Source organism: Mus caroli, unplaced genomic scaffold, assembly GCF_978045245.1.
Source record: "Mus caroli unplaced genomic scaffold, Mus_caroli_1 scaffold_10, whole genome shotgun sequence".
In the NCBI taxonomy this organism is placed as follows: Eukaryota; Metazoa; Chordata; class Mammalia; order Rodentia; family Muridae; genus Mus; species Mus caroli.
The window spans coordinates 76,785,393-76,798,055 of NW_028227265.1; the positions used below are offsets into that span (position 1 = coordinate 76,785,393).

Genomic DNA, 12,663 nt, shown 5'->3' on the forward strand with positions numbered 1-12,663 from the left:
GTGTGTGTATACATATATGCATATATATGTATATGTATATATATATACATATTATGTATTTATATATGTATATGTATGTATAGGCATATATATATATATATATATATATATATATATATGCCAATGACCAGCTTCTGCTTAAGAGAGGATGTTTGGGAATAGTGGAAGAAATGACTTGAAATCAGTGATGGGTGCAAGCTAAAAGCTCTGTCTTCTGTTTTAGATAACTTTCTAGACTGCTCTGTAGATAGCACATGAGTTTTCTGACCAAAGTTTGAAAACCTGCTAGAAAAATTGTAAAAGAACTGTAAGAGCTTTCTGAATAGGTTCTTTTTTTTTTTTTTTTTTTTTAAGTTTTTGTTTTCTGACCAAAGCCAGAAAACATGCTAGAAAAAAAATCTAAAAGAGCTGTTAGCTCTCCAAGCAGAGCAAGGCCCATTCTTTTATTTACATATTATATGTCAATTTAGTCATATACCCCAGGTTTCTTTTTGATTATCCCTCACATCACCATTTTATGACCTTAGTCCCTTGATTCTTAGACAAAAACAACAATTGCATCTTTTTTTTTTTAACATAACAGATGAATTCAGAGATCTGCCTGCCTTTGTAAACACAAACAATAAGCTTAGCTGGGTAAAATCCTGTCCTGAAATCATTCCCTAAATTTCTTTATCTCCTTCCTTAATATCTTTCAGACAAGCTGGCTCATTAACACATCCACCTCTGTTCTTTCAGGTCCATGGCGTCCCTCATATAATACATATCACATTCTTATACTTTGCATAGCTGAGACATCCTGTAAAGGACAGCTCTTTCACTGATTTTATGTATTTATTCTTGAACTCATGTTTACAGAGCTCTTTCCCACAGCCTTAAGGTCTGTCCTAAAGGTCTCAGCATCATAGAGACACATTCTTGCTTCTTGGAATTGTGCTGTTTCTGATTATTATGAAGTCATTAGCCTTGGCAGAAAGGACATTCTCCTAAAGGAGGAACACAAAATTATATATATATATATAGTTATACAAACAGGCCTTAAGCTTATAGCAACCACTAACACTAATAAAAGCCCACATCCTGCTAGTTCTTCTCTAGGGACAGGAAATGTGTCATGCTCTCCCTTCCATGGTGATACAGCAATATATATATATATATATATATATATATATATATATATATATATATATTTCACATAAAGGATGTATGTCTATATGTCTATATCTATCTTTATCTCTATATGTATCTATGTATCTTTACCCTTGTATTTGTTTCTTTTTCACAAGAATGCAGAGTTCATGAAAAGAAATACTTTATTACTGATATGTCACCAGTCAGGAGTATAGCATGGTTGAAGCCAATTTTCCAACTAATATTTTGTTAGTGAGTAAATGAGGATTAATATAAGTTCTGGAAATATGATTTGCTATAACTTGGTCACTGTGACTCATGGGATACTTTTTTGGAAGTCTTCCTGTATTCAAATTGTTCCCTTTGTATTCATAGACTAACCTATTAGAAGTGGTCAAGGAAATGTTTGCTTTTATGTGCTTAGTTATCTTGCTACATAATTTAGGCTTCACTTTCTCTTTAAGATACAGGGAGAACTGTGTCTGGCTGGGTTGGATATGGATTGAACTTTCAGATTGATCAGGCTAGGAGTGCTTATTCTGCTATACTGGAAAAGCAGAATCTATTGTTTCCTTAGGAAATGGCATATATGAAAAATCTTTCCCATGTTCTCAATTCTGTAACCACTGTGCCTGATTCATTGTCTTCTCTCAATTTTTTGAAATCAAAGCATTTTTCTTCCCAGTCCAGTAGGATGTATCATCCTATACTAAGGAAGATGCATTCAAGACCTTTCACATAGCTGCCTGCATATGTGTGGCTTATGCCTGGAATCTTGACATAGAGTCATGGCAGAGAGACCCATGAATGGCTGTATTCTAGCTGTGAGGCAAGCTCTGCTAATTTTTCTCTTAAGTTAGAATTTTTAAAAATTAATTAATTTATTTACTTTACACCCCAATCACAGATTTCCCTCCTTTCTTTCTTCCCAGTCCTTCATTCTACTCTCCCCTTCTCCCTTCCTTTCTCCTCGGGAAAGTTGAGGCTGCCTATGGATATTAAGCCTTGGCACATCAAGTTGCAGTAGGACTAGGCTCATTAGAGACCTTCTTTAGGTAAGGTTAGACAAGACAAAAGAAAAAAAAAAAGAGTTAGGGAAAGGGACCCAAAGGAAGGTAACAGAGTCAGAGACAGACCCTTCTGCTGTTGAAAGATGCTTTCCTTCCTTTTTTTTTCCCCATTGTACAGTTTTGGATTTTTTGTCAAAAATTAAGTGTCCATAGGTATGTGGGTTAAGGTCTGGGTCTTCACTTTGATTCCATTGATCAATCTGCTGGTTTTTATGCCAATGCCCTGCAGGCTTTTTTTTTTTTTTTAATCATCACTGCTCTATAGTACAGGTTGTAATAAAGAATGGTGATACTTCTAGAATTTCTTTTATCTTACAAAATTGTTTTAGCTATCCTTCCTACCCCCCCCCCCATATGAAGTTGAAAATTGTTCTTTCAAAGTTTGTAAAGAATTGTGTTGGAATTTTTATGAGAATTAAGTTGAATGTGTAGATTGCATTTGGAATGGTGGCCAAATGCATCATTTTACTATGTTAGTCCTACCAATCCATGAGCATGGAAAATCTTTTCATCTTCTGATATTTTCTTTAATTCCCTTCTCCAAAGACTTGAAGTTTTAGTCATACAGGTATAGAATTTGAACAAACAAAAGGCCCTAGGAATTAAAGTTTCCACTGTCCTCTAGCGTTTCAGGCATACCATGGTCAGGTGAGTCTGAGGGCTATAAATTCCTGCTGAAAAATAGAAAATATGATTCATATTTAAGATAGAGGATATGTCATATGACAAGCTACTAATATTTTTTGTTATAATTGCAGTGAATCAGTATTGATAAACAGTATTGATAAACAGTATTGATAAACAGTGACAGGCATAGAGCTTGACACAGGGAAGCTAATGTTTGACCTTATCAGTTAAGTTCCAGAACAGTGTGTTTTATATGTTACAAGGCTACTTCTATAAGACCAAGAACAATAGTATGATAGAGGAAAAGACCTGGTAGAACTTGCAAAAACTCTGAGTGTTACTATTGTGTAGAACAAAGAAATAACAGCAAGAGACATTTTGCTTAGGCCTGGTGAACAGAAGCCATCCTGTCTATCTTAAATAGAAAGGAATTTACTGTAGATAACTGTTTTAGAAAGCGCACATTATGACATTGATATCTAAATAATACCTTTTGTAAAAAGGAAAAAAGAGGAAATACCAGCATAAAAATAAGAGATGTAATAAATGAACATAAAATGATTTGGAAACGGAAACTGCAAATTCAGAAAAATATGAGTAACAGGAATTGTAAATTAATTAAAGCTGAAAAAAACACAAGCCTTTGTTTACTGAGGGCATGAGGCTCAGTGTTTGATAAGTGTGTTTCAGTTACATCTGAGAAGTGTTAAGGTGAATGGTCCTCATCATGTCGTAGTCTCACTTCTAGTTTTCTTACATTTACATTGCGTTCAAAATTTAAAAACAATAAATACTTTTATGTAACAAAGGAACTGATCATGATAAATGTTAATTCAAAAATGTGCTCCGCCAGTTTTCCTAATCCAGTTAACAAATCTCAATGGCTCTATAGTAATAAAATTTAAATTCAGATAACATCTGTTTATTTAAGAAAGATTACAAAATAGAAGTTTGGTGTAGAGTAGCATGTTTTACAAATATCATTTAAGAGGATTATTGATAGAAGTACAAAGACCACAACTGTAAATACTTTATGGAAAACTGAATAGAAGGATTTGGATTATCAAAGTAACTTTTTTTGGTACTTTTAGTTGATTCTAACAATATTATCATTGGGATTACTTTGAAGGACAATAAGAGTAAATGTTTACTTAGCAAAACTGTGAACTCTGTAGGGATTGATACAATCATAAAACCTAACTAAAATCTTATATGATGGGCATTTTCTAGCTACTCATTAACTTAGAAGAAGAAGAAGCATTTCAGTTCTCAGAAATGGCAGGCTTCCTTGGTATTTGATTAACAGAGGTCTCATTTTACATATGATAGATGTAGTTTTCTTTCTACATAATTATTAACATGAGATACAAATATATTCATACAGCCTATTAATTTAGCCCAAGTTTTATTTAATTATGACTCTTACAAATGCAGAGGAGGTATGTATTCAGAAATTGAATTTATTTTCTCTGAAATATTTTAATTACTCTACAGAATTACAAACTTGTGCTAACTCTTTAATAGTCCATTTTTGTTTTACTTAAATGAAATATTTTTTAGAGTGTGGGCTCTCAGCACTACTTATATGGATGTTTCTGTGAGAAAATCAACTCTCAGACCAAATAAAACAGTGCTTAAAATTCTAAACATGTTTACAATTTAGGGACTTACCTGTAATATTTTCTTTGGGAGTTTTGATCCACAGTATCAGACATCTGGTATATATGGAGTATATGTTATATGTATCATATACATATTAATGCACAAAAAGAGAGAAAGACATCTGTTTTAAGGAACCTCTGAAACATGTTGGCACGATCCTGCACAGATGGCTACCTGTTTTTCTCTGTTTATCCCCAGGGAAAGCTTTGCACAATAGTTATGTCTAGCTGGCTTTAATCCAAACTAATCTAGCCCAAGCTGTGTTTAGCAAATCTGCAATACAGCTGGGTTTCTCCTTGCTCTCCCTTCTGCCTTCTGTGAGAACGTTTTCTCCTTGTTAATCAGCTAATTGGTAAGGCTATTCATCAAGGAATAAAAGCCTGAATGGGTGCTAGGTGCTACTCACCGAGCTAGGTCTCCACCTTGCTCAACCAGAGCATGTGATTTAGTTAAAATAATGATCAAATCCACAGCTCAACCAATTCATTTTTTAATGACAATCTTTCACATTTTTATTTTATTTTGTGAAAGGGATGTTATCATCGGGCCTCATTAACTTAAGGAGGAGAAAATGGGATCTGAGAATATTGAAAAAATATAAGGTTAATTGAAATTGAGGTTCTGCATATAAGCGGTTCAAAGTCAATTTGGCGGTGGACTCCTATTTTGTAGTGTGCCATAGTTGTGGTTATAAAGATAGCATACCCTCCCACTTGGGTTGGTTTTAATTTTCATAAAGATATCAATAATTAAATTTTTATTTCTGTTTGGATCAATTTTCATGAGTGCAAATCATGTTTGAAAGAAAATACAGGAATGACTTTGCAGTCTTTGTTTTCTCTTCTGAGGGAGGGAGAGAGACAGAGACAGAGACAGAGACAGAGACAGAGAGAGTGAGAGGAAATTATGTATGGCAAGCACATTTCAGCTTAAGTTTGGTTATTTATTTATTTATTTATTTACATTTCAAATGTTGTCCCCCTTCCTGGTTCCCCTCCATGAGCCTCCCACCCTATCTCCTTTCCCCTTCACCTCTAAGAGGGTGCTCCCCCTCCTACCTCATCCCTCTAGCATCCCCTTTCTCTGAGGCATCAAGCCTCAAGAGGACCAAGTATATACCCTTCCACTGAAGTTAGATAAGGCAGTCCTCTGCTACATATGTAGCAGGAGCCACGCACCAGTCCATGGATGCTCTTTGGTTGATGGCATAGTCCCTAGGAGCTCTGAGGTGTCAGGTTAGTTAATACTGTTCTTCCAATGAGGTTGCCACCCCTTTCAGCTACTTCATTCCTTCTTCTAACTCTTCCATTGAGGTCCCTGGGCTCATTCCAATGGTTGGCTGCATTTGTCTCAGTCAGGTGTTGGCAGAGAAAAATTTTGTGATGTCCTCATTTCATTCATTAGTGTGTAAATATACCACATTTTCTGTATCCATTCTTCCCTTGTGGGACATCTGGGTTGCTTCCAGTTTCTAGCTATTAAAAATAATAATAATGTTAGAGTGTGAATCTCTGCATCTGTTTCAGTCTACTGCTATGTGGAGCCTCTTAGAGGACAGGTATGCTAGGCTCCTGTCTACAAGAATAACAGAGTATCATTAATAGTGTCAGGAATTGGTGCTTGCCCAAGGGATAGGTTTTAGGTTCCACTGGTTATTGGCTGGCCATTTCCCCAGTCTCTGCTCCAGAGATAGGATGGACACATTTTGGGTCAAAAGTTTTGTGGGTGATTTTGTGTTCTCATCGCTGAAGTGGAGGTCCTGCCTAGCAACAGGAGGTGGTCTCTGCAGGTTCCATATGTCTATCACCTGCTATGGTCACCCCCATTGACTTCTGGGAGCGTCCACAATCCCAGGTTTCTGGCATGTCCTAAAGATGTCTCTATACCCCCATACCTGCCAGCTGCAGATTTTCACCTATTCCTGACCTTCTGGTCCTCTCTCCTGTCTCTCCCCACACCTGATCCTGACCACCCTGATTCACCTCTCATTGCATATCTTCCATCTTATTGTGTATTCTTCCATGTTCCTGACCCAGAACAATGCATGTTATATTATAAATCCTGAAATGAGCAAGTAGGTTGAAAGCAACAGTTTAAAACAATTATCTGCCACAAATGTTGAATATAACCATACAGTATATGGTTACTGATTGGTAATTTTTGTTTGTTATCAGGGCCACTTGTGGTCAATTGAAGTCAGTGATTTAATCTCTTTATATGCCTCAGTACAGGGGAATGCCAGGGCCAAGAAGCAGGACTGGGTGGGTAGGGGCGCAGGGAAGGGGGAGTGTATAGGGAACTTTCCGGATAGCATTAGAAATGTAAATAAAGAAAAAAAAAACTTTACTAAGGCTATCTATAAAGTAACCATCAATATTTTCCTGTGTGGTGATTCCTATACTAGTCAATAAATTCAGAGCACAACCCTTAGGAATATAGACACAGGGACAAGCAATGACAGATAGGCATAGATTCAGGTTCATACAACAGACATCCAAAGCATGATGGAAGAAACAGGGAGAGAGAGGTAGAGAATTTAAATCTTACTCTTGGAAAAGCTACTATAAGGCAAAGTGTTTTGATTTCTTTCATGTGATAATGCCTTAGGCATACCTTATTGAGAGGTTTAAAGTGATGTGTACATATATTTCACAGAAATCTGATATTCACACTGACCACATTCACTCCACCTGCCCACTTCACACTACTCTTCCCCCTGTTATTACCACTTATTTCCCAAGACAAGGTTGCTTCCACTATCAAGCCTATATACATATATGATTTTATGTATGTATCTAAAATCTAGAACCTACAAATGAATTTGCCTTTTTGAGTTTGATGTTTGACTTAATGCGATGATTTCTATTGCATCCGTTTTTATTTTTGTTTTTGTTTTTGTTTTTGTTTTTGTTTTTTTTCTGTAGTTGATGTATGTACTTTAATTCCCTTTTATGGCTAAAAATTTTCATTGTGTGTGAATGCACTACATTTTCCTGATCTGTTGCTGTGCTGACAGATGCCTAGGTTGATTCCATAGTTTAGCCTTTCAAGAAGTCTGCAATAAACTTTGGTGTGCGAGCATGTTTTTCATATGTTGTTGAGTTCTTTGTGCAAATGTCCAGAATTTTGCAGAAGGGTCATAATGGTATGCCTATGTTTTCTCAAGAGCCCCTATACCTATTTTCATAGTGGTTGGACTAATTTACATCCCCACCAGCAGGACACAAGAGTTCTCTTTCCCAGAGTCTCACTAGCATTCATTGTTGGCTTTCTTTTTCCTTTTTATTAATCATTTTATTATTTTACATTTCAAATGTTGTTTAATTTGATGATTTTTGAAAAGGCCAGAAGGTGCAAACTTTCTAATACACTTTTGATCATAAATTATATTGTCTTCATTTAACATGATCAATTTCATGACTGCTATAATTAAGGTTGTTTTGTGCCCAGAACTTTCCAAGTTCCAATCATGATGGCTAGTTTATAATCCCATTAAATAGTGGCACTTACTCTGATAGAATGGAAAAATTATAAAACTTTTATTATAATAAGGATGATAATGAGAAGATGTAATGCTTATATAACAATTTATAATGAGTGGCTTGATAGATTTTATGAAAGAAAACATGTATGAATAATGAATGTGTCTGTCTGTTTATTTTTTTGGGAAACTAAAACTTTTCTGAAGAGTGGGTCAAATCCCAAAATACTCTGTGACTTTATAACACAAAATGAAAACCATCTATTGTATTCAAACCATGTGTTCAGGCCTAAAAGTAACGTTAACTGGATTTTCTGAATCCAGCCCAGGAACTTTGATATCCTTCTCTGCCATGTGAAGACTTAGAAGCCTTCGTCTGGCATTAGCTACCTATGGAGGATCACACCGTCTTTTATCAGCTTGGTCTGCCCCTTATCCCATTTTGTTCCTGTTAACTCCTGTTAACTTTTACCAAAAGGACAGAAGTTAGGTATTCTTTCATTTTATTTCTTGCAGTAATGTGGCTCTATCAGTGCCCTAGTATTTCAGGAATAAATAGATATTATGAACCAAGAAAAGAATAAGAATAGAATTGTGAAGTTGACCCAGCTATTATAGAATATTGTTCACTATTCACTTGGAAGAACACCTGCTTCAATATTGTATGATATTAGAGTCCTAGCTTTGGAAGCCTCAGACATCCTGAAATATAATTCAGGTAATATGAAAAAGATGCATACTAAAAGCCTTTAAAGCTTCAGCCTGTAGATTTTCATCTCTTTCTGTTGTAAAACTAAAATGATAGCCATTCTCTTATCTGTGCTGAGAGTGCAAACGTTAATTGATGGTGCTCTTCCTGAATTACCTTCAGTCTTCTGGGGGATACTGAAGCATAATCAGTTTAGAAATAGAGAGAGTTACAAAAGTATTGTCACAGATAGGCAGTGAGACTTTAATTTGTGCTTTTATGACACCCAACTTGGATTACTATAATTGTCTGTCTACAGGTCTCTCTTCTGTGTTCTACAGTAAAACAGAAAAAATAGCTCATACAAAGATGCATCCATCCCCTGAGGTTTTAAGCATGCAAAAATTTGGTCAACATACTCTACTTGGAGATTCTTCCTATGGATGCCAGTTAGGTGCAGGATTGATTGCAAAGGTCCTAGTGATGTGTTTTTGAAACACTGCGTGAATCCAAATGAGTTTTAGGTTCCCTATTGTCCAAGCCCAATTTTATTCAACTGGAAAAAGATGTTGGCTTTTCATTTGTTCAGAACTACTGTTATAAATCACTATGCCTTATAGCTTTTTCAAGTAGTGTAGAATATACTTTTTTCCAGATAGATTCAAAATATCAGATCTCTCACTGAATTTAGGTCAAGTTTAAAGTGGCTTATTTAATTGCTTCCCTTCAAAAGTACAATATTCTTTCTATGTATTTTATGGAGCTTTCCCAGGATTTAGGAGAGATTCTATTAAAGTCTTAGCATTCTAATATTTGAAAGCACCATTTAAAATGGGCATAGTTGATCGTACTAATGCATATGAATATCATGCTTTGCAGTTTTCACAGTAACCCAAACTTCCATAGATTTCTTATTTGTATTAGAAAGAAACAAACATTTTTATTGCTCTAATAATTTTGCCTCTAATAAGGTATTTTGTATCAATGTTTTAAGATAATTTTACGGACACTACTTTTACTTAAAATTCCTATTTACTAAAAGTCATCCCATCTCTGCCAATATTATTTGAAAATAAATCATTAAAAAGGTAAAAAGGTTTATAAATATATACTTTTTCTTTGTCTGTAGAAGTTGAAATAGCAATGAGGGCTTTTATTTCTGAATATAGTATAACTTCCTATCTTTGATATATATGTGTGTGTGTGTATGTGTGTGTGTATAAATCTATCTTATATAACTTACTATCATAAATATATATATATTAAGTTTAAAAGAAAGCATTGACTATCCTGAGCCTCAAGTTACACACAGTTGTGAGCTGTTGACATAGGCACTGGGATCTGAGCTTAGGTCTTCTGCAAAAGCAGGAAACACTCAAAATGGCTGAGCCATTTTTCCAGTTCCTAATGTAATTTCATTATTTGTTAGTATTTTCCGTTTTTTTTCCTTTAAAAAGAAAATGTGCTTCCTCTGGTATCTATGTTACTTGTTACATGCATCATTGTTGTGCAACTATAATGTTCTGTTCATTTGCTTATTGGTCATATTTGGTTTGTGTTAGTGTTTTTATTTAAACTAAATCAGGAATTTTATTGTAAGGGAAGCCTATGCTATCACTGAGCTGTCTTCGTAAGCATAGAATATGTCTTAGCTCTATAATTGTAGGCAGTAAGGTCTAGGACTTAACAATAAGATTTGAGAATTGGCAAGATGGTTGTTTGAGTAAATGTGCTTGCTACCAAACTTCATAATCTGAACTTGATCTCAACAATCAGCATGGTGGAAGGACTGAACACAATTTTTTGGAAGGTCTTTGCATGGAAACACACACACACACATACACATACACACACACAAAGAAACAAGTGAAAAAATTAAAAACAAAATTTGAAGTTCAGAATATGTTATCCTGAACAGCTTACTTCATCTTTTCTGGATGTTAGACTGATACGTAAAGTCACATGTTTTTACCATGTAAAGTATATTTTGAAATACAAATGCATTTTAAAATGAGTTATAGTAGCTAATATGTGTCACTTCACGGAATTCTTTTTTAGGTGGAATAGCTTTAGGGTTATTCTTGATGCTTTCAGAAATACTGTTAACTATGACCATCATGTTTTAAAATTGATCTATTCCTTCTATCTGAAGTTGTATATGCAATTAATCATCATGAGTTCCATTTCTTCTCAACAATCATAACTCTTATGTGGTAAACAGCATTCTATAGCATGCTTCCAGGAGACTAGCTAGTTCAGGTTCTCTGTATATGTGAAATTGTGTGTAATTTGTTTTTGTTGTGCTGGTTTATTTCACTTAGCACAATATCCTGGATCATCCATGTCATCCTTTCGACTTTTCTTACTTGGCAAAAGGTAATAAATAATAGTTCACAAGTTATGTGACAGTTTAAAAGAAATGTAAATGTACTTTACAAGTTGTAGGACTATTTGAAAATATAAGTTACTTATGATGCTGGCACAATGAAATAAAACTTCTATTGACATGAAACAAAGCATTGCTGGGGATGCAGCTCAGTTGGGAAAGTTATTGCCTAGCACACACTAAGTCTTGCATTTTATCCATCGTATCACATTAAGAAAATGTTATCTTTGGTTGTTTTCCTACCATACCTGGGAAGAGGGACACTAGTCTGAGGAATTTCCTCTATTAGGTAACTTTGGGATTGTATGTGTGAGGCATCTCTTGATTGTTGATTGATGATGGTGGAACCAGCCCACTGTAAGCAGTGCCATCCCTGGATAGTGAGGCTTGAGCTGTGTAAGAAAGATAGCTGAGCAAGCCATGGGGACAAAGCCAGCAAGCAACATTCCTCTCGTCTCTGCTTCAGTCCTTCCTTCCAGGTTCCTGGTTGAGTTCCTCTTCTAGCTTTCCAGTGATCTCCTGTAACATGGATGTTGAGCCCAATAAACCTTCTCCCCCAAGTCATTTTAGGTCAAGGCATTTAATGACAGTAGTGGAAAGCAAACAAAAACTCGTCCTAACAGCAAGGCCTTCTTCCCCACATCTTGTTTTCCCCTGCTTCTTATTCTCTTTTATTTTTATTCTACTATTGCATTTGTTGCCTCATAGCATATTTCATATTCTTCTGAGTATAAACAATGAGTATGTGACTTCTGTATGGGCTCACATTAGAAAGTCAGATGATTAAAGGCTTTGAATGTGAAAAAAAATACATCAGAGCATGTGGAAAATGAAAAGGTGTATTACCAAGGCTTCTTTGAAATATTTCCCTCTAAGTTCCAAATAGTAAACATAATTTCCATATTTCTAGCAGAAAAATATTAGTGATTATGTTGGGATGATGTATCCCTCATTTGTATGATTTTCCACTGTGTTTTCTTTAACACTAGCAAAATGTGTTTTACAGCTTGTTTGTGATCTGATTTTCCCCTATACCTAAGTTTTCTTTGTCTTTAAGAGAAGGATGATATTTCATACTTGAGCCTTGTGGACTGTGATGTGACAATCAGGTCTCCTTCCTTCCTTCCTTTCTTTCTTTCTTTCTTTCTTTCTTTCTTTCTTTCTTTCTTTCTTTCTTTCTTTCTTTCTTTCTTTCTTTCTTTCTTTTTTTTCCATTGAAAGTTGTTTTACTTTTGTTTCAATAATTTCAAAACAGATTATTTTAACTTTTATCTCCAAACACCTTACATTCATGTAAGAATAATGTCAAGAAGAAGGTGTGGCCAATGAAACTATTAACTGTGAGGACTTACAGTTCTTCTTTAGGATTATGAAGCAATCAATTCTAAATTAATGGTATAATTAGAAGATTCTCTCATACTTTCGTGAACTGCAATACCTCTCCCAGGAGACTTTCAGTCATATAAACAAACCCCATCCAAGTCATCAAACTGCTTTCAGACACACACTCCTTGACAGCAGGATGCCAAGGTCAGGACCATGTCTGATCTGATCCTTGCCTTCATATAAAGTAAATACTGTGTCTGGTGACATTGGGTTTTCAAAGACATTTACATAT

General features: G+C 35.2%; 2 non-coding genes across 2 annotated transcripts; both read right to left on the bottom strand.

The window, feature by feature from the left end:
- Positions 1-254: 254 nt before the first annotated feature.
- LOC115031778 (U7 small nuclear RNA) lies at positions 255-317 on the bottom strand. Its single transcript, XR_003837443.1, has one exon. It is a non-coding gene; the product is annotated as a U7 small nuclear RNA (small nuclear RNA).
- A 38-nt stretch (positions 318-355) lies between these two features.
- On the bottom strand, positions 356-420 carry LOC115031779 (U7 small nuclear RNA). Its single transcript, XR_003837444.1, has one exon. It is a non-coding gene; the product is annotated as a U7 small nuclear RNA (small nuclear RNA).
- Positions 421-12,663: the final 12,243 nt, after the last annotated feature.